Source organism: Sturnira hondurensis, unplaced genomic scaffold (assembly GCF_014824575.4).
Source record: "Sturnira hondurensis isolate 20B ecotype Veracruz unplaced genomic scaffold, ASM1482457v3 Scaffold0000042, whole genome shotgun sequence".
In the NCBI taxonomy this organism is placed as follows: domain Eukaryota; kingdom Metazoa; phylum Chordata; class Mammalia; order Chiroptera; family Phyllostomidae; genus Sturnira; species Sturnira hondurensis.
Window position 1 is genome coordinate 44,930 of NW_028072673.1, and position 21,745 is coordinate 66,674.

Sequence of the window (21,745 nt, forward strand, 5' to 3'; positions counted from 1 at the left end):
CTGAGAAACGTGTTACCATTGAAAGAAAAATTTACAGTGGAACTATTCATCTCCAAAACTGAAGGTTTTTTAGAAAAGATTTTATTTATTTATTTTTAGAGAGAGGGTAAGGGAGGGAGAAAGAAAGGGAGAGAGACACTGATGTGCAAGAGACACATCAATTGGTTGCCTCTTTGCATACTCCCAGCTGGGGACCCGGCCTGCGACCCAGGTGTGTGCCCTGACCAGGTACTGATCTGATGGCTTTTCAGCTTGCAGAATGATGCTCAGCCCACTGAGCCATGCCAGTCAGGGCTGAATTTTTTTAAAACACATATTTAGAAAATTATTTTCATAGATAATTTATTAGAAGTGTATGTATTTGCTTATAATAAAATCCATTTCAGGCACACACAAGTTTTAGTGGGATGATGAAAATTATTGACTGTATACATAATCTTTTATCCTTTTAGTAATTCCCATGTTATTTTTCAGTGTTTTAAAAAAATAGTTTCATAATAACTTTGTGGGATGATTCACATGGTATGGTATATTTTCTCATGTTAAAGAAACTTTTACTCTAGCTGAGGTTGTAAATGCCAGTTACAATTTCAGTATTGTTGTTATATATATTTTTAAAATATATTTTATTGATTATACCATTACAGTTGTTCTATTCCTCCCTTCATTCCCCTCCACCCTACACACCCCCTCCCCCACCCTTCCCCCCTTTAGTTTATGCCCACCTGTCTCAAGTTCTTTAGATTCTATATTTCCCCTACTATTCTTGCCCTCCCCCCTTTCTATTTTTTACCTGCTGTCTATGCTACTTATTTTCCGTATCTTCTCCTCCCTTCTCCTCCTCCCACTCCCCTGTTGCTAACCCTCCATGTGATCTTTGCCAGACTGTTTTTCCTTTGCCAGACTGTTGTTATATTTAAATTCTACTTATAATAAAGCATAGTTTTATATTTTTTTCAGTTTTTAAAATGTATTTTATTGATTATGCCATTACAGTTGTGCCATTCCCCCCTTCACTCTCCTCCACCCTGCACACCCCTCCCCCACCATCCACCCCTTTTGTTCATGTCCATGTGTCATAAGTTCTTTAGATTCTGTATTTCCCATAGTATTCCTGCCCTCCCCCCTGTCTATTTTCTACCTGCCATCTATGCTACTTATTCTCTGTACCTTCCCTGTACCTTATTCTCTGTACCATTCTCCTCCTCCCACTCCCCTGTTGCTAATGTGATCTCCATTTCTATGGTTCTGCTCCCGATCTAGCTGTCCTCTTAGTTTGCTTTTGTTTTAGGTGTGCTTGTTAATAACTGTGAGTTTGCTGTCCTCTCACTGTTCCTATTTTTTATCTTCTTTTTCTTAGAGAAGTCCCTTTAACATTTCATGTAATAAGGGCTTGGCGATGATGAACTCCTTGAATTTGACCTTATCTGAGAAGCACTTTATCTGCCCTTCCATTCTAAATGAAAGCTTTGCTGGATAGAGCAGTCTTGGATGTAGGTCTTTGGATTTCATGACTTGGAATACTTCTTTCCAGTCCCCTCTTGCCTGTAAGGTCACTTTTGAGAAATCTGCTGACAGTCTGATGGGAACTCCTTTGTAGGTGACTGTCCCCTCATCTCTTGCTGCTTCTAGAATTCTCTCCTTCATTTTAATCTTGGCTAATGTAATTATGATGTGTCTTGGTGTGTTCCTTCTTGGGTCCAACTTCTTTGGGACTCTCTGAGCTTCCTGGATTTCCTGGAAGTCTATTTCCTTTGCCAGATTGGGGAAGTTCTCCTTTATTATTTGTTCAAATAAGTTTTCCACTTGTTGCTCTTCCTCTTCCCCTTCTGGTACCCCTATAATTCAGATGTTGGAATGTTTAAAGATGTCCTGGAGGTTCCTAAGCCTCTCCTCATTTTTTTTTTGAATTCTTGTTTCTTCATTCTTTTCTGTTTGGTCATTTTTTTCTTCCTTCTGGTCCACTCCCTTGATTTGAGTCCCAGTTTCCTTTCCATCACTCTTGGATCCCTGTGCATTTTGCTTCATTTCACTTAGTGTAGCCTTTATTTTTTTTTCTAATTTGTGACTAAAATCAATCAATTCTGTGAGCATCCTGATCACCAGTATTTTGAACTGTGCATCTATCTGATAGGTTGGCTATCTCGGTTGCTTAAAAGTATAGGCTCTGGGGCTTTGATTTGTTCTTTTGATTGAGCCATTTTTGGTCAGGTCACACCTGTTACGTATGAGGGGTGGAAACTTAGGTGTTCACCAGGGCAGAGCAACCCACATCACTGGGTTTTGACGCTGTCTGTTGGGGCGGGGTCGGAGTGGGGCAATGGCGTTTGTTCCACTCTCTTGAATTGTGGTCCCCTCTGCTACTTCCCACAAGTAAATTAATTGGGCCCTTCTGGTGCTGGTTCCCGGGTGGGTGGGCTTGTGCACCCTCCAGGACCCTGTGGGTCTCTCCAACAAACTTTCCTGTGAAGCTGGGAGTCTCTCCTGGCACCTCAACCCCAGCAAGTTTTTCCAGTCAGTGCTTTTAGGCTTTATTTCCTATCACTGGGGCCCTGGGTTGCATGCTTTGTCTCACTGCCCATTTTTTGCCTAGTTTATCTGTGTGTGAATGTGTGTCTGTGGTCAGCCAACCACCTTGTGTGCGTCACTGGGTTTGCTGGTTTCCTCCCTGTGTCCAGGCCATCAACCATCACCTTTTCCTGCTGGGACCCCTCAGCTGGCCACCAACTCTGCCCCTCTTACAGGTCTGGATGAATGGTTTGTTGTTGTTGGACTTCATTACAGTTCAATTTTCTGCCTGTTCTGGTTGTGTTTTTGTTTCTAAATCTTTGTTGTCCTTAAATTTGGTTGTGCGAGGAGGTACAATATTTCCACCTATGCCTCCATCTTGGCCGGAAGTTGCATAGTTTTATAATTAAAAAAAAAACAAAAAAGAAACTTTTACAGAGTGTTTAGATTTTCAAAATTGACAGATTTAATTAATAGCCATAAATATACAAGTATAATTTGTATTATTTCCTACAATTCATGGAATATTTTTTTAAATGGACTATGTATATGCATATAAAGAAAATCTTGCCCTGGCTGGATGGCTCGGTTGATTGGAGCATTATCCCATACACCAAAAGATTGCAGGTTTGATTCCCAGTCAGGGCACATAGGTTTCAGGTTTGGGGCACATATGAGAGGCAGCCAATTAATGTTTCTCTTTTACATTGATGTTTCTCTCCTTTCCTCTTCTTCTAAAATCAATGAAAACATCCTTGGATGAGGATTTTTTAAATATATTTTATTGATTATACCACTACAATTGTTCTATTCCCCCCTTCATTCCCTTCCCCCCGCACACTCCCTCCCCCACCATTCTTCCCCCTTAGTTTATAACCACGTGTCTCAAGTTCTTTAGATTCTATATTTCCCCCACTATTCTTGCCCTCCCCCCATCTATTTTCTACCTACTGTCTATGCTATTTTCTGTACCTTCTCCCCCCTTCTCCTCCTCCCACTCTCCTGTTGCTAACCCTCCATGTGATCTCCATTTCTATGGTTCCACTCCTGATCTAGCTGTCCTCTTGGTTTGCTTTTGTTTTAGGTGTGGTTGTTAATAACTGTGTATTTGCTGTCCTTTCACTGTTCCTATTTTTATCTTCTTTTTCTTAGATAAGTCCCTTTAGCATTTCATATAATAAGGGCTTGTTGATGATGAACTCCTTGAACTTGACCTTATCTGAGAAGCACTTTATCTGTCCTTCTGGATGAGGATTTTTTAAAAAACCTCAAATAATTAATTATCCTTGAGGGAAATATTGAAACCCTCCATGTTTATTTTTATTTATTTATTTTTACCACAGTGAGACAGCAGGAGAAGTAAACAACAGAAAATAGCACCACAAAATTATTTAGAAATTAAAAAATAATTTAAAAGTAATTTTTGGGTTAAAGGATAAATCCAAACAGAAAATGCAATTATTAGAAAATAATAAAGCTAGAATATAAATTAATTATTCCATTAAAAAGATAGGAAACAGAATGATGATATAAATCTAAAGAAAATAAAGGAAATGTATTACTAAAAATAAAAGGCACACATTAATGATATAGGTACATTTAAAAGTACATTTGATAGTAAATGGAAAATGTTGGTAAAAAAGGAGGAAACACAACATCTAGGAGAAGGAAAAAGAATACAAATACAGATAAAAGGCAAATTCAAATTTCTAATTCAGCCATCAACAAGTCAAATCTAGCATTTAGTAAAACCAATACTGGGATTTATTTGAGGATTTCTAGGCCAGTTCAAAAGTGCAAATGTACATTAATGAAGAAAGAATATTTCAACAGATGCCGTAAAAGTGTTTGGTAAAATGCTGCAGGCCTTTTTTTAAAGTGAGGAATAGAATTAGAGTTCCTTAAATGGCTAATGGACATTTACCATAGGCCTACAGTAAATACAGCAAATAAATAAAAGCATCCTGACCAGCCACAGGAATGATACGAATGATGTTCAGTGTCACCATGACTAGCCACCATTGTCCCAGAGTTCCCAGATAATTCAATAACAAGAAAAATGAGTAGGTACTATTTGAAAAGAAGGGCAAAACCTGACATTATTTGACATGATATATTTGGCAAATAGAAAATCCAATGAGTAGAGCTCAGCTGGAGCTTATATACATATATATGTCAACAACGCACAAATATGAAGCTTTATTTACTTACTTAATTTTTATTGTTGACACTATTACACATGTCTCCCATCTCCCTCACTTTGCCTTGGTTAAAAAGCTTTAACAGAAGAAAAAGAAAATGAAATGGAAAAAAAGTGAGTCATGATATTGACAAAAACCCCTAAAATTACCAGAAATTAAAAAAAATGCCAAGAGATGGTTATAGGATAAACCTTTTTTAAAGAAAATGTAATAATAGATAAAGAGTTATGATTGGAAAAATAAGTATAAAATTTGTTTCAGATTCATATTTGATTTTTAAGTTTAATTAAAAATTGCAGTGGAGCTCTTATAGGGTAGTTCAGTTGGTTAGAGTGTTATTCTGTTTGCCAAAAAGTTGTGGGTTCGATCCTCAGGCAGAGCACATACCTAGTTCACAGGTTCGATCTCTGGTCAGGGTAAGTACAAGAGGCAGCCTATTAATGTTTCTCTCTCTCTCTTCCCTCCATCAGATATCCTCAGGTGAGGATAAGAAAAACATCCCAATCAAATTAAAAAACAAAAGCTACACTGAGATATAACTTACAGGCACATAATTTAGTCTTTTTCAAAAAATTGCTTTTATTTCTTTTAATTTATTTTTTATTGACTTTATTTCTTTAGAGAGAGAGAGAGAGAGAAAGGGAGAGGGGACTGCTGGTTTGTTGTTCCACCTACTTATGCATTCATTGCTTGATTCTTTTTTTAAAGATTTTTTTTTTACTTATTTATCTTTAGAGGGAAGGAGAGAAGGAGAGAGGTATCAATGTATGGTTGCCTCTCGTGCATCCCCTGCTGGGAACTGGCCTGCAACTCAGGCATGTGCCCTGACTGGGAATCGAACTGCAATCTTTTGGTTCACAGGCCCGCGCTCAGTCCACCGAGCTACACCAGCCAGGGCTCATTGCTTGATTCTTTTATGTGCCCTGACAGGAGACCTAACTGCTACCCTTCCTATATCAGGACAATGCTCTAACCAACTGAGCTACCTGGCTGGGCCTGTAATTTATTCTTTAAAAGTATATAATCCAATGGTTTTTAGTATATTCCGAGTTGTACAACCATCATCACTATATAATATCAGAACATTTTTTATCTCCTCAGAAAGAACCCCCCTAACACATTAGCATTAGTGACCCACTGATGGTCTCTCTCTAGCCCCTGGCACCTATGCATGTGCATTCTCTTTCTGTGCCTTTACTTATTCTGGCTTTTTCATGTCAACCAAACCACAGAATATGTGGCCTTCACTTGGCATAATGCTCTCAAGGGTCATCTGTGCTGTAGCACGTACCAGCACTTCATTTCTCTTCTTGGCTAGATGGAACTCCACCATATGGATATAGCACATTTGGTTATCCAGTGATTAACTCGTGGGTGTTTGGGTGGTTCCTATTTTTTTGGTTATTGTGAATAGTGCCACCATAAACATTCACGGTGCCATACATTTTTGTGTGGACATGTTTTCAGTTCTCTTGGGTATATGCCCGGGAGCGAGATCACTCAGTTGTAGGTTAACTCTGTGTTTAACTTTCCCTGGAAATACGGGACTCCTTTCTAGAGCACACCAGCACACATGACGGTTTCTATTTTCCTATAGCCTCATCAGTATTTGTTTTTTCTTCTGGGAAAAGTAGATAGACACAAATATAGAAATGTGTATGCATATTCTCTTTGAGAAAAAATTTAAAACATAACAAAATGCGTGGTAGTAAATTTGTAAATAGTGTATTTGAAGAAACTTACATTTTTAAAACATAAAAATTAAAAAATCTGTCCCATAGATACACAAGCTATTTCAGTTTCTTTTGTATTCTAAATAAGACCTATGTAAGTCGGGCAGAAACTAAGAAATACTAGTAACTGCCAAGTTCATCTAAGCACACTTAACAGTCCAGTTTTAAGGATTTCTTTCGGCATTTTTCAGTTTCTCACATTAATATAATAATAAAATGTACTTTAAAATTACATGTCAGGAGAAGGAAATCATTAATGCCGGGAGTAGCCTCTCTAGTTTCATATGGTTCTGTTGAACCATATGAAACTGCCAATATTCAACTCTTTTTTGACCTATAAAATGGAAATTTGAAATGATTTAGCTTAATATCTGATGTGTTTTGGGGCTGTTTGCTTTAATTTCTAAATGGGGAAAGCTACGGAAGCTAACAACTAACAAAATTGCTCCACCTCACATTGACTTAATCAAAGTTGAAAATTTGTTTCCTTCAAAATAGACGTTTAGGCCCTGGCTGGTGTGGTTCAGTGGATTGAATGCCGGCCTGTGAACCAAAGGGTCCCTGATTCAATTCCCAGTCAGGGCACATGCCTGGGTTGCTGGCCAGGTCCCCCGTAGGGGGCACATGGCAGGCAATCCCATCTTGATGTTTCTTTCCCTCTCTTCCTTCCTCCCCCTCTCTCTAAAAAAGAAATAAAATCTTCCCTGGCTGGCATAGCTCAGTGGATTAAGCACGGGCTGTGAACCAAAGGGTCACCAGTTCAATGCTCAGTCAGGGCACATGCCTGGGTTGTGGGCCAGGTCCCCAATGGGAGCCACATGAGAACCAACCATACACTGATGTTTCTCTCCCTCTCTTTCTCCTCCCCTTCCCCTTGTTGATGGGAGAGACCTGACAAATGTCAGGTTCTTCTTGCTGACAAATGTAAAGAATTACAGGTCAGCACATCTATTGTTGTATAATCAGTTTATTAGTGACCCGTTCTCATGGAAGAGAACGGGACTGGGTAGAGTAGGGGGTGAAAGGCAAAGTTTCAGGGCAAAGCAGGACGGCAAAAGTAAGAGTGGCTGAAGACCAGGGTGGCAAGCCCCCGGGCAGCCTGAGGCTGGTAGCCAGAGGCCCAGTGGCCCGGGAGCCAAGAGTGTCAAGAGTGCCCTGAGCCCCAGAGAGAGAGAGAGAGAGAGAGAGAGAGAGAGAGTCCTTTGTTCTGATACATAGTTGGTGGGATAGAAGGAAAAAAGTTCTATATTGATTAATGGGTAAATGTGGTTCCAGCTTTCCTGGGGGAATATAACTACCCAAACTTAGGTATGTGTGGGGGTCTGGTAGCCCAAATCCTTATCTTGCTCCAGACTCCATTTGTTCATCTTGTTGTAAAACAAATACATGACAGGAGACAGTTAGTTTTATTTATTTATTTATTTATTTATTTATTTATTATAAAACTGTGGGTTTTAAAATGTAATTTAATTTTTAAAATATTTTATTTGTTCATTTTTAGAGATAGGGGAAGGGAAGGAGAATGAGTGGGAGAGAAACATCAATGTGTAGTTGCCTCTCGTGTGTCCCCTACTGGGGACCTGGCCTGCAACCCAGGCATGTGCCCTGACTAGGAACTGAACCAGCGACCCTTTGCTTCACAGGCTCGTGTTCAATCCACTGAGCTACACCAGCCAGGGCTAGGAGACAGTTAATTGACATTGGGGCACTTTCAAAAGTTATTTATGGGCTCTTTCTGTAAGCATCAGGGACTCCCTCATAAAACATAGTGACCAGAGGTAGACAATTAACCAAACTTGTATTATGGGCTTCTTTGGGCACCGTGGACCCTCTCCCGCATTCCAGGCCTTGGGATGAAAGCACAGTTTCAAGGCTTTCTTTCCCAGATAGTGGAAATGTTACATAGAATTTCAAGGACTTCCCTTCTTTTTTTGCCAACACAGTGTTTCTTGTGATGTTGGAACACCAGGCAATATTATCAGACCAGGCTCAGGACCGCTGAGTTAGCATGTGAGATACATCTCCTTCCTCCTCCCTGCCTCAGCTTACTGTTTATTCTACCTAATTAGTAAAGGGCGTTTCCTGGCGACCAGGATGCTAGATGCTGGCCAGTAACAGTACTGCAGTGTCAGAGTTCTTGCTATGCAGTCTCCTGCCTCACCCTCTCTAAAAATAAATAAATACAATCTTAAAAAAAATTGGATTGTTAAAAAAAATAAATAAAATCTTTTTAAAAAATATAACCCTATGCTTATCAATACAACACAACACGACTTTCTAAGTGAGTACAGCTAGACACTTTTGTCTTCTGGAGGAAAAGAAAATCTCTCCTCTTCTGCCACCTTGTGGCTACTTCATTTTCCTTGTTTGATAGTTCGGTTTAAAAAAGTTTTTTCTTTAGTGCTGTTCAATTACGGCTGTCCCCATTCCCCCCTCCGCACCCCGTTTCTCTCCCATGCCCTACCCACCGCCCAGAATCTCAGGAGACTTAAGCAGATTTAGTTCTTCCAGAGGAAAAAGCATATAGTTCCTTGGCTCAAAGCACTTGCTTCTTTTCAGGATGCCAGGCAAAAGGGTGAATGGAGAGGAAAACTAGATTTGATCTTAGAAGTGTATGTATTTAGGGCCTGCTGCACATGAGGCCTGGTGGGAAACAGAAAAGAGAGGGGTATGGGACCCAGCTGCTTTCCCTTTGGACTGTCCAGTTGGGGGAGACAGCAAGACAATTGTCTGGTGCCCTGAGGCCACCAGCACAAGGATGAAAAGAAGAGGTGTTTGGAAAGGACCCCCCAGAATGCAACTAGCAGGCCTCCAGCTTTCTCCTTAGTTACCTGCCAATAGGCTTGTTTTTTCCCTCCTCCTGGCAGGGCCTTGTTTTCAACTTCCCTGCTATTCTTTTTTTAAAGTCTTAATTTATTTATTTTTAGAAAGAGGGGAAGGGAGGGAGACAGAGAGGGAGAGAAACATTGATCCATATGAGAGTACAAGCCCCGACAGGACCAAATCCACAACCCAGGAATGCGTCTGGAGCAGGAATTGAACCTGCAACCTTTGATTTGTGGGACAACACTCAACCGACTGAGCCACAGCATCAGGGCTTGCCTGCTATTCTTTATGCTGGGCCTTGGCACTCAGCGAAGACTAGTTGGTTCCCAGTAGTGGTACCTTGGAGCAATCACTTTCCGCAGAAAGTAGATCAGCTCAGCATGGTTAACAACAGCCTAAAGCAAGAACAATTTTTAGGTGAGAATGGGTCAACAAAATGAGGCTGCATTTTAGACAAAGTATAATCTGGGGAATCGCTACAATGTTGGGAAACAAAATATACTTTCAGTTAAGCAAAATAGGTTTTTGTAGTGTAGCTGTGTATCTTTCTTTAATCATTTGGAGAGGAAGAAAAGACACTAGAAAAGCATGAATTTGTTTTCAGAAGGTGAAATTCGAGAAGCCTCGCAGAGATCATTCACTGCTTCCCAAAGGGCTGACTGTTGATCTGCTGAATGACACAGCTCCCCCTTGTGGGGGGCTGACCTAGGCACTGCAGGAAAGCCGTCACCCCTGGGTCCTGGCCACCACCTGTCAGCAGTACTCTCTAGTTCCTGCAAGCAACAACTACATAAGTAATGCCATACCCCCTCCCTCATTTCCGATGCTACCTGGGGACCAGTGCTATCCATCATTTAGAACCACTGAATCTTCTCATTCTTTATCAATGGATAAATGGAGGCCCAGAGAAGGGAAGGAACCTGCCTAAGTCACAGGCAAGACATAGAGAAAACAGAGAAGATTCATTGAAAACCTACCACACAGAGCTCAAGCGTTCTGCTAGAACCGGGCTGGGCAGGGGGCAGGGTTGGGGAAGAATGTGAGAAACTGAAGACGAGGTCTCTATCCTCTAAGAAGATAGGAAGAGAGTGAAGGAAAGCAATACTGGGAACCTATGGCATTCTAGCACTTTCTAAACCTTTTCATGTTATCTTATAACAATTCTTTGAAGAAACAGCCTCACAGAGGTTAAGTGTGGACCGAATTTGAACCCAGGTTTTTCTGACTCCAAGGCTAATTACCTTTCCACTATTCCTTTTCCAACATATGTGCAACTATAGAAATTATGGTTATTAAAAATTATCCAAAATGGAAAAAGGGTAAAAACATGTCCTACTGAAGTCATATAAGAGCTCTATCTATTAATAAATTAGCTCTTTCAGGACCATCTGGCTCTCCCGGCAAATGTAATTGTTCACCTGACTATTTACCATTGTTTAAAGGCCAGACTCTGTGAAGCTTGACATTAGTTAGTTAATAAAGAACTGAGAAGATGCAGATTTTTTTGGTCTGGTAACTAGATAAATGATTTCCATTCCATCAGGAAGCTGACCCAAAAGGTTGTGGATTTATTGCCCTGGAGGACATGAACCCATTTGGGTCTAGCTTAGCAATGCCATTCCAGTGCTGGTTCTTTAACTGTGCTGGAATATATATACATATAAAACAAGTTTCTCATATGCTCCTTTGGAACAGCTGTCATTTTCCTGGGTCTTTCAATGAGTTAGTTAAATCTTTGACATGTGCTCGCTCTATGGTTGTACGTAAGTTATACAACCATAAAAGACTTGTATCAACCCAAAGAATTTTAACTTGGAGAATTACACTTGAACCACAGTGAGAACCAATAAGTGTTCCCTGCTGTGACAGCAAAGCTCTGGGGATGCGCAAAGGGGTGGGAAGGGGAGGGTCCAGTGACGCAAAGAGAGGGCTTCTGGAGCTGGGCCCTGGTGGAAGGGCCCATCTCAGCAGGCAGAGAAAGAAGGACTTTCCGGGAGGGGCTGCAGTGTGAGAAAAAGAAGAAAGAAATTAGGGATGTTTTTTCCCCAGGGGCTATGATTACAAGAGAGGCACCTAATTTAGTCTTTTTCTCCATGTCCTGTTCCTGAACTAATAGGATATAGAATGCGAAGGTTAGAAAAATAAACAGACTACTGTAGAAGCTTGGTAAGGGCAGGGATTGGAGCTGCTCTGATCAGCAGTGTACTCAGTGCTTGGACACAGTAAGCCAACTGTGACTGTTTGTTGAATGACTAAGTTCATCCAAAATAAAAGAATATGATTGGCTTCCATTAATTGACCATACTATGTGCCAGACCCTGTGCCAGGCCCTTTATGTAAGTAATTGCATCAAATCCTCACACTGGTGGTCTGAAACAGGTTTTCTTCCTTTTCAAATGAGGTCCAGCCTATGGCAAAATTGTAGCATGGATGATTTGCATCTTTGGGGCTCTTTGACTCTTTCCCCCAAGGGTCCAAGATCCGAGACATCCGATTATTCTCCCCACTGTCCAAACTGCCTTTCCTCCGCCCCTTTGCTATATTCTTCCTGGGGGTGTCAGCATCATCAGACTAAAGATGTGCTGCTGTGAGCCCCAGTTGGCCCTTGGGGTAACCAGGGGCCACATTCCCATAGACACTTGCTGAATTTAATGAGTGGATCTGGGGGCAACCATCACTGCAGTTCTTGGTTTTCTTACCTCCAGGGAACACTTGTGTTGTGGCAGAAATTTCAAACTAGAAAAGAAGGAAAGGGGCTCTGCTTCCAGCCCCGCCCCTCCTCCATGTAGGAAGAGCACTCTGGGACTCCTTTGAAACGCCTCTCTTTCTGAATGTGTGGATGGTGCGCCCAGTGTAGAGATGCATTACTCACATTCTCCCTTCAAGGAAGGGCTCTCGCGCCAGCAGTGAGGAACGTGCTTAGCTGACAGCCCCCACTGTAAGCTTGTTCAGTTTGCCTCAACTCTTGAGCTGAGATACTGTTTTTTTTTTTTTGTTTTTTTTTGCGTGCGCCGAGCCCGCGACTGAGCAGGACTGTGCTACAAGGTCCTATTCATTTCTGCCCAACACAGGACTCTTCTAAAAAGCTCCACAGCTCCCCATGGAGCCCATGGAGACTTTGTAGGGTCTGCATCTTGGTCTGGCCACTCCCCTTCTCTTTTCCTGCTTCCTCCTTTTTCGTTTCATAAGGGTTACTCCTCGATAAACCCTTTACACTCCTAAATCTGTCTCAGGATCTGCTTTCCCGGACTTAGCTGACATGGATGAGAGGTTGCTTCAAGTAACCTTTCGTTGGTGAAGGGAGAGGACATGTTAGAACTGGATTTGAGCCAGTACTAGCAGGATGTAGAGCCATCCTGGACACTGGAGACCAAACCATACTTCCAGTCTGGCACATGAACCAAACAGGCTTTTGTTTCTTGCTATTCTTCTTGGCACGGACTATGCCTTGGTATTACATAACATGGCTTGAGTGTTCCCACTGGCTTTCTCAGTTAGTGCTGTGTCAATGAATCACAGTTGTGATGGAAGACAAGGTCCTGAAGTCCATATCCAGTCAACCAGCTAGTTTCAATCAAGCCCCTTGGTTATAAACAGACTGTTACCTGGTCATACGTGGACTCCACAAGCCCCTAGCCCACACTCTGAGTCGTGACTTAGGACTGCCTGTTGTGTCTTGAACACCTGGCAGACTGTCGCCCTTCCTGCAGACCCCTTATATAATGCTCTGTATTTGGTGTCAGGTGAGGAAGTCTCAATGTGGTTGGTGGTGACCAGGTACTTAACTTGAATCCATGAATGGAAGGGGATAGTTTTTTGCTTTTTGTTTTGGAAGCCTTTCCTAATTCCTTATTAGAAAAGCAATACTCGCCTAATTATCCATCCATCCATTTACCCATCATGCATTTATCCACCGAGAGAGAGTCGTTACTTGTCCCTCACTTGGTTGGACTCTTGCAGCTACACCCATGGTGCCATGCTTTTCACAAATCTACATGTAGCTTCTTTACTAGTAACTGCCAGGCAGACACTGCTGAGGTTCTAAAGCATTAACTTATTCCTGTTCCATCGTCTTTCAAGTCAGAAACAGTAAGCCTCAACCTATATGGTGAAGTCAATACCAGTTGGAGCTCTTGGATTAGACAGTCAGATATGGGTTTTCCCGCTTACAAGCTGTGCGACCTTGGTATGTTTACTCGACCTCTCCAAGTCTTAGTTCACACCTTCATAAAACAGGACAATAGTACCTATTATACAGAGCTAACATGAGGATTTTATGAAATAATATTTGTAAAGCCCTTTGCTAACACTTACTGAGTTCTTGCTCTGTTTCTGAGATCCAAATATTATTTTAACTAATTGGCCCCTGGTCAGATGACATTTGTACTGCTGCAAATCCACCCTTATCACGTAAGACTGTTTGCCTTGGTGAGTGGGTTAGGGCATAGTCCTTGCCCTTGAACAAAGATGACTTTGAATAAGACCTGTTTTCTTTGATTACCAGATGATTGCTAAGTCTGCTGAAGTCTGTGGGCCTTAATTATAGAAGTAGCTGATGCAGTTTGGGTTCACCTACCATGACTGCAATGTGGAAATATGATTTCATATTAGCTCTCTGTTCTTAAAAGATTGGTAGACATTTTGGGTCCAGGCAGCTCATCCCTGGAGTGATTGGTTACTCTTAACAGCAGTCAGGACAATATTCACTGGGTCCCATCTTAAAGAGAAGACCTGGAGGCCAGCTTTCCAGGGCAGTGACAGAGGACAGGATGTATACTCAGTCCACCTGCCACTGTGGTGCTGACCGAGGCTCCTCATCAGAACTGCTCTTTGCCCCCTGGCAGAAGGGAAAGAGTTAGTTTCCTGGGGGCCTGTAGGCTGCCAAACACACCAGCTCTCACTCATTTCTCCATAAAACCTTCACTTTTGAGAGATGCCCTTCCCCCTCTCCCACCCCACTGGTCCAGGGGGTGGACCAGAATCCACTACACTTGTGTTCCTTAGGTAAGGACTCCCTCATCTGGATGGAAAAAAATTCTTCTGGCTTCATACCTGGAATTAGGTGGTCAGTCTTTAGTGGAATGAAATCATGTTTTATTTTTTCTCCTTTTCTTCATTACTATTGCCTCCTCTGTTTTCCCATATAATTTTAAAAACTTTCAACTTTAACATTAGGTTGTTTTCAAATCATCCTCACATCAACCAGGAGTTCCTAGAGGGCGCAGCCTCTATCTTATTTGTCTCTTTAGCCTTCAAAATGCCTGGTGCAGGCCAAGTGTAGAGGAGGCATTTGGTAATGGTAGTTGAATTAAGCTGAATCGTTATTTTTCAAAAATCCTGTACTGGCATCATCTCTTAAAGCAACTTGCCACACCACACACAAAGTTACTCTGCAGTTAAATGTATCTTGTGTACCTTGTATTAGACAGTAGTAGATGTATTCCCTATTGATGGGGGTCCAAGTGAACTTTTGTAAATTGAATCCTTATTCCGTGTACTTACACTGTCATCTGGGAGATGCAGACATCAGGGATTACTTACTTTATTTTTATATTTTTCATCTTTCCCCATATCTACCTTTTCCCATCCTTCCCAATATAACAGGTGATAATTCACTTAACTGTGATATTTATTCATCATCTATAAGTTATGAGAGTGTTTTCAGACTGTTAATCCATAGCTTCTACCAAATATTTAAATGCCGTACAGGAGTAGTATTTCATCTTATTTAGGAATTCTCTAATTTCTGTTGTAGAGCAAAGCATCACTGCTGAGTGATCTAATATTACTCCAGCTGTGGCTTCATCTAGGATTTCTTCCACCAAGCCCTTGACTGGATGGCTCATACTCCCTGGGTACTTTTGCAGCCTTGACTGCAAAATGACCGTCTCAGCATTTACAGGTTACTGGCAATGCTTGCACTGAGCACCGAAAGCTTGGGAGGTTTGAAATAGAAGTGAACAGTTCAAAACACTGGTGATTGGGATGCTCACAGAATTGATTGATTTTAGTCACAAATTAGAGGAACAAATGAAGGCTAAACTAATTGAAATGAAGGGAAACGCACAGGAAACCAACACTGATAAAGGAAACTGGGACTCAAATCAAGGGAGTAGACCAGGAGGAAGAAAAAAATGACCAAACAGAAAAGTATGAAGAAACAAGAATTCAAAAAAAATGAGGAGAGGCTTAGGAAACTCCAGGACATCTTTAAATGTTCCAACATCCGAATTATAGGGGTACCAGAAGGGGAAGAGGAAGAACAACAAGTGGAAAACTTATTTGAACAAATAATAAAGGAGAACTTCCCCAATCTGGCAAAGGAAATAGACTTCCAGGAAATCCAGGAAGCTCAGAGAATCCTAAAGAAGTTGGACCCAAGAAGGGACACACCAAGACACATCATAATTACATTAGCCAAGATTAAAATGAAGCAGAGAGCCCTGGCTGGTGTGCTCAGTGGATTGAGCGTGGGCCTGTGAACCAGACGATCGCAGTTCGATTCCCAGTCAGGGCACATGCTTGGGTTGCAGGCCAGTTTCCGGCAGGGGCCAGTTCCCTGCAGGGGATACACGAGAAGCAACCATACATTGATGTTTCTTTCCTCTCTCCTTCCCTTCCCCTCTAAAAAGATAAATAAATAAAATATTTTAAAAAATGAAGCAGAGAATTCTAGAAGCAGCAAGAGATAAGGGGACAGTCACCTACAAAGGAGTTCCCATCAGACTGTCAGCAGATTTCTCAAAAGAGACCTTACAGGCAAGAGGGGACTGGAAAGAAGTATTCCAACTCATGTAATCCAAAGACCTACATCCAAGATTGCTCTATCCAGCAAAGCTTTCATTTAGAGTGAAAGGGCAGATAAAGTACTTCTCAGATAAGGTCAAATTCAAGAAGTTCATCATCACCAAGCTCTTATTATATGAAATGTTAAAGGGACTTATCTAAGAAAAAGAAGATAAAAAATATGAACAGTGAGAGGACAGCAAATTCACAGTTATTAACAACCACACCTAAAACAAAAGCAAATTAAGAGGACAGCTAGATCAGGAGCAGAACCATAGAAATGAAGATCACATGGAGGGTTAGCAACAGGGGAGTGGGAGGAGGAGAAGGGGGGAGAAGGTACAGAGAATAAGTAGCATAGATGGTAGGTAGAAAATAGACAGAGGGGCGGGCAGGAATACTATGGGAAATACAGAATCTAAAGAACTTGTAATGGGAGGGAGGGGGGAGGATGGGGGGTAGGATGGGATGGGAGTAATAGACAGAAAACTATACTTGAAAAATAATTAAATAAAAAAATTGGAAAAAAAGAATGAAAAAAAAAGAACTTGTGACACATGGACATGAACAAAAGGGGGGGAATGGTGGGGGAGGGGTGTGCAGGGTGGAGGGGAGTGAAGGGGGGAATGGGACAACTGTAATAGCATAATCAATCAAATATATTTTTTTAAAAAGAAGTGAACAATCAGGGTGGGGACTAGTCAACTCAGGCCTTAGTAGATAAGATCACCTAAACCACAGGTGCCAAACACAAGGCCCATGGGCCGAATCCAGCCCTCTGCTTTGTTTTATCCAGCTCGGCACCTTGTTTCCACCTGACAGCAGTGCCGAGCTGTTGCTTAACTGTTAAGAGGTGGTTACATTTATACAGCCCTAAAATTATATTCGGTCCTTTGAAGGCAACCACAAAGCCGATGTGGCTCCTGGTAAAAATGAGTTTGACACCCCTGAATTCTATACCATAGGCTTCTGATCGTAGACTTCAGTCCTGTGCTCTCTCTTTATCCTGTGATCCAATGATACAAATTAGGAGGTCACTTTCCAAAAGCGATATTCCTATTTACAAACAGATTTTTAAAATAAGGTTCCTTCTAATAACAAGAATACCTCAGCTTTTCATATAAGATTTAAGGTACAGTCCTCCCAAAAGTGAGACTATGTATCAGGTGCTATGGTAGGGACCAAGGTGAAAAGAAAGGTTTTGCCACGAGAAGCAGAAAGTTGCAATATGGCGCTCTGATATGGGTGCAGAGTCAAGAGGGAGACGGTGTGGGCAACAGCAGCACATGGCCTACCCCTCAGCATCATAGCCCAGTTTGTCTTGCAAACCTGGTTGCTCATAGGCTGCCATCTGTTCTTGGACACAATCAACAAGACACAATGCAGTGCATACGCTTTGCCACCATTTGTCAAGCTCAGTTCCTCTATCTCAGAGGCAGGCCAACCTCCAGCCCGTCCATGGTGTCTAAGGTTATACAGACCTCAAAATACCAGTGACCAGGTATCTGTTGAGCGTGAACTAGGCAGGATCACACAAGGGGCTGGGAGGACATTTGAAAGTAGGCCACAGACGGGAAGCCACAATTTCTAGGTTCACCACCCTGTGCTCATCTCCTCTTGTGACACAGGCCTCTTTGTGATTTGGGAGTGATGAAGGGGACCACTAGCACAAGGCAGAAATGAACCATAGCTTTTAAGAAGCCTCAGCTGTGGGCACAGGAGCCTCAATCACAACATTCTTGTTACCAGGAAGCCCCTCCCCACATGCTCTCCACATCTCACACCCTGCCTGTAGTTCAAGACCCCAGCCTGTCCCCAAGACCCATCTTCCCAGGAGTAATTCTCTCCTGGGAGAGACCCCACCAACCCAGCAGAGCCAGACATTAGTCTGAAGGTTCCACACACTCACTGTCCCATTGAGTCCCTATATCCATTTACACACAGTGTGGCTGTCCAATTCATAGGACACAAAGGGTCTGAGAGGTACAATTTGACCTCGTGGAATATAAGGGACAGAGATAGGAATGAAGCCCAGGTCTGTGTGAATCCAAAGCCTGTGTTTGTAAGCACTTTCTATGTGATGCTGCCTCCCAGTCAGCAGCCCCTTTTCTGACTCACAGTGGTCCAGACTTGGTCCCCCCCAGTTGGGTTCCTGCATCAGCTGGTATGTCCATGTGCATGGACAATGTCTTCCAGCTCTCCACTTCTCCCAGATACATATGATGAGGTGTAGGTAGTGATTCAACATTCATTCTTTCATTGTGGTTGAATTCTGACAAGGAGGAAGAGTTAAAATGTGCTCAATACAAGACTCTGTACCTTCCATACATTATTTTACCCAGGCCTATTCTAATTGGCACTATTAGAATGATTCTTGACAGGTTCTGTCATCTTTGCTACACACAGTTTCTTTGTTTCTGATGTTGGTTACAATGGAGCGACTCACCCACTGCCTCCCACCAGGTGAGTGGTGGAGCCTGGGTTGTCCTCACACCCCATTTCCCAGTAGTACTCCATTCTCACCACACATAATTGGCTTTCTGATTTCACAGTTAAATGTGGTTCCAAATGGCAGCCTTTCATGACATCCTCTGTTTTTTCCCTTTTTTCTGTAATTAATTTTTATTGTAATTTTTCCATTACATTTATCCCTCTTATACCTCTCATTCTTGTCACAATCACCATACTGTCCACATTCACGAGTCTTTTTTGCTTGGTCCCTCCACTGTTTAACCCTCCTCCCCGGCCCTGAACTGTGAGCCTCCCCTGTCTCTATAGATCTGTCTCTATTCTGCATGTTAGTTCAGTTTGTTCATTAGATTCCACATATGAGTGAAATCATATGGTATTTGTCTTTCTCTGACTGGCTTGTTTCACTGGGCATAATGTTCTCCTGGTCCATTCATGCTCTTGCAAGGGATAAAATTTTCATTTTTACACCCAAGTATCCACTATTATTTTTTTGAAGGTGTGTTTTGAGTAATTTCAGGTCACTAAGTAGATCTGGAAGAGATGAGATGCACAGGAACAATCGTAGCCTCCCATCAATGAATGCAGACCGTCCGTGGAGTGGGAGGGGAAAGGTGGGGCCCAGTCACCTTAGATATTACTCTATGTCTTCTCCAGGACATGCACTTGAATTTGTTCTGTCAAAGGAAATAGGCAGAGTTTCCCTTGCTTCCCATGGACCTAAGAAGTTCTAAACTGTGTTCTCTTACCTTTACAGATGCTGGATTCGCTACAACGACTGGAATTGAAGCGGGCTATAGTGACTATCTTATTTTTCATCTCATTAACTTCACCAGTCAGCAAAGAATCAAAATAATGATGCTCTATGGTAGGGTATATTTATTCTGACACTACCTTGGGGTGAGGAGACGAGAAGAAAGGAAACCTGAAAATGAGTAGTCCTCCCATCCATTCCTGGGCCACCTGTCCTCCCCCAAGAAAGGTGCTCCGTGGGTAACCCCCAGCCTCGGCGGTGATGGGAAGGGGATGAAATCTCTCACCATGCAGGAGGACATCCTAAAAATGTCAAAGTCAAGACAGGCAACAGCCCCTCCCTCACTTCTGCCTAAGCACCAGTCAGCGCCATCCACCCCCATCATCTGTCCCCCATGTCCCAAGGGCCTTCATGTCCAACACAGAGTCACAGCCATTACTGACACTCTTCCCACAGCCAGAAGCTCAGATGTGAGTCCACAACTCAAGAAAAGGTTTGAGGAACATTGCCAACACTATGAAATCCCAAAGGAGAATGTACTGGATGTGACCAATGCCAGTAAGTTTAGCTCCGACTTTCTAAGTCCCCATGTTACTGATTGGAGAAAAGCAAGAGCAGGTAACACCTCTAAAGGATGCCCTCTGTCCTACCCTAGAAACTCATTTGGTTTCTCTCTGGGAAATAAGAAGCTGCTGGTTGACTGTGCTCTGTTCTAGCTTTGCAGACCCCTGTTCCCAGGCCTGAGGGAGCCACAGAGAACAGGACTCCAGGTGGGTGCTATCTGATTGGGTGGGTGTGACCCAGGAGTCACTCACTGCCCTCCAAAACCAGCAGGGCTTGGTGCCCAACACTTACAATACACACATTTGGTGACTTGTGGGGTGAGTTTGAAATTCAGAGTGGCTGTTCTGGTTCAGGAGTCACCCCTTCATGAGCTTTAGAGCAAATGACCTCAGGATGGAAAGGAAGAAACAATGATGGGCACCTCCCAGGGTCACTGTGTGCACATTCTGCTGCTGAAAAGGCCTCAGGAATTGATAATGTCCTAAAATCATTAACACTTAACATGTGAAATAGGGCAAGAGTACCAGGCTGTGAGTGTGAAACTTAAATGCACTTCTGGGTTTCATCCATCTTCCAAGGCCAGAATCGTTGGTCTCAGCCTCCAATTTTCGGGAATACTGTCTTCCTTTGATCTCTGCACATTCTTAACTTCTGACCTGGAAGTCCATCTGTCTGACCTTCCCTTTGTCCTACACCTGGAAAATAGGCCCTGAATTTCCTCATGGATTTCCTCCTTGAGTTATGTTGTGGGCCTTCATTCGGCTAACATGTGGGAAAGTCTCAGCAAGTATGGCTTGCAAATAGCCAGCATTTAATAACAGAAACTATGGTTGTTGCCATTATTCCTTGACTTAGCAAAACTTCTGCAAAACCTTTAATGCTGAGGATGGCAGAAACCAGCCTGGGGTCCTCCACTGAGTCCTCTCTGTTTTTCACAGACTCAGTGTAGGGAAGGGTAAGATGGGAACAGCACCAGAAAAAGAAACATCAGTGTCCCAGTGCCCTCTGTCCCTCCCTTCTGGCAGGTAGCCTGGGTTAGAGAGCAGGCTGTTAGCTCCATCTGCACCAGTTTTCCCTGTAGTGGAACCTCTGTTTGTCATCAGATCAATCCAGAAAGTGCTAATGAGTTTCTGTGTGCTCTGTCTCATGTGCTCATTTAGTGGCAAGTGAATGCTTCCTTCCATGGTCCCCATGTCATCCTGTGACAAGTTCTGTGACCTGATTTCCAGCACTGTCATCCAGGAAGGCGTTATCTCTGAATCTTCAGCATCTTCTCTGCCTGTCTAGAAATGACTTATGAACTCACCAAGAATCAACAGTTGTCTCAAAATTTCTAACTCTCTATGCTCTATCTGGGAGAAGTCTAACATAAATAACACTTTCTTCTACCTGGTCAATAAATCACACATCTTGCAGTTAGTTGTGTGACTGTCTTTGTGTATGTGAGAGACTAAGAGCTGCGAGCAGGCCCATGAGGGGCTCCTTGGCTCTGTTCCCAGAATGGTCCTCTAGCCTCTCAGAGCTTCCTGGGTTTCAGGACTCTCCCACCTCTGCAGTCATTCTCCATCCCTGTGAGCACTGGCTGCCCTTTGATTGGCCTGTTTCTTAGTGACCCGACAAAGCCAACTATGAGCTTCCCCACAGTTTGCCCCATCCTGGAATTCTCCTTCTCAGAGTGGCACTGACAGATACATGCTCTGAGGCTGACCCTGTGAGCCAGGTGTCAGGGCCTGACCTCCTCTTGTCCCTTCTGTGTACCTGCACACTGGGAGGGGGTGGGTGTGGGAAAACCTCCCTCACCACCACTGGTATCCTCTGTGCACATCTTCCATGAGATGCAAAAGTTTCTAACTATATTAAGAATATAAAATTCAATTCAAATTGGGGTGAAGGTCCCTTCCCAT

At 42.6% G+C, this 21,745-nt stretch overlaps 3 long non-coding RNA genes across 3 annotated transcripts; 1 reads left to right on the top strand and 2 right to left on the bottom strand.

The window, feature by feature from the left end:
* Positions 1-4,836: 4,836 nt before the first annotated feature.
* Positions 4,837-19,830, bottom strand: LOC118985431 (uncharacterized). The gene is made up of 3 exons (XR_005066121.1): positions 19,717-19,830; positions 13,279-13,284; positions 4,837-4,848 (listed from the first exon to the last, which is right to left on the bottom strand). It is a non-coding gene; the product is annotated as an uncharacterized LOC118985431 (long non-coding RNA).
* On the bottom strand, positions 18,470-19,145 carry LOC118985477 (uncharacterized). Its single transcript, XR_005066130.1, has 2 exons — positions 19,007-19,145; positions 18,470-18,645 (listed from the first exon to the last, which is right to left on the bottom strand). It is a non-coding gene; the product is annotated as an uncharacterized LOC118985477 (long non-coding RNA).
* A 160-nt stretch (positions 19,831-19,990) lies between the features above and the next one.
* LOC118985393 (uncharacterized) lies at positions 19,991-21,260 on the top strand. The gene is made up of 2 exons (XR_005066117.1): positions 19,991-20,047; positions 21,002-21,260. It is a non-coding gene; the product is annotated as an uncharacterized LOC118985393 (long non-coding RNA).
* The last annotated feature ends 485 nt before the right edge of the window (positions 21,261-21,745 follow it).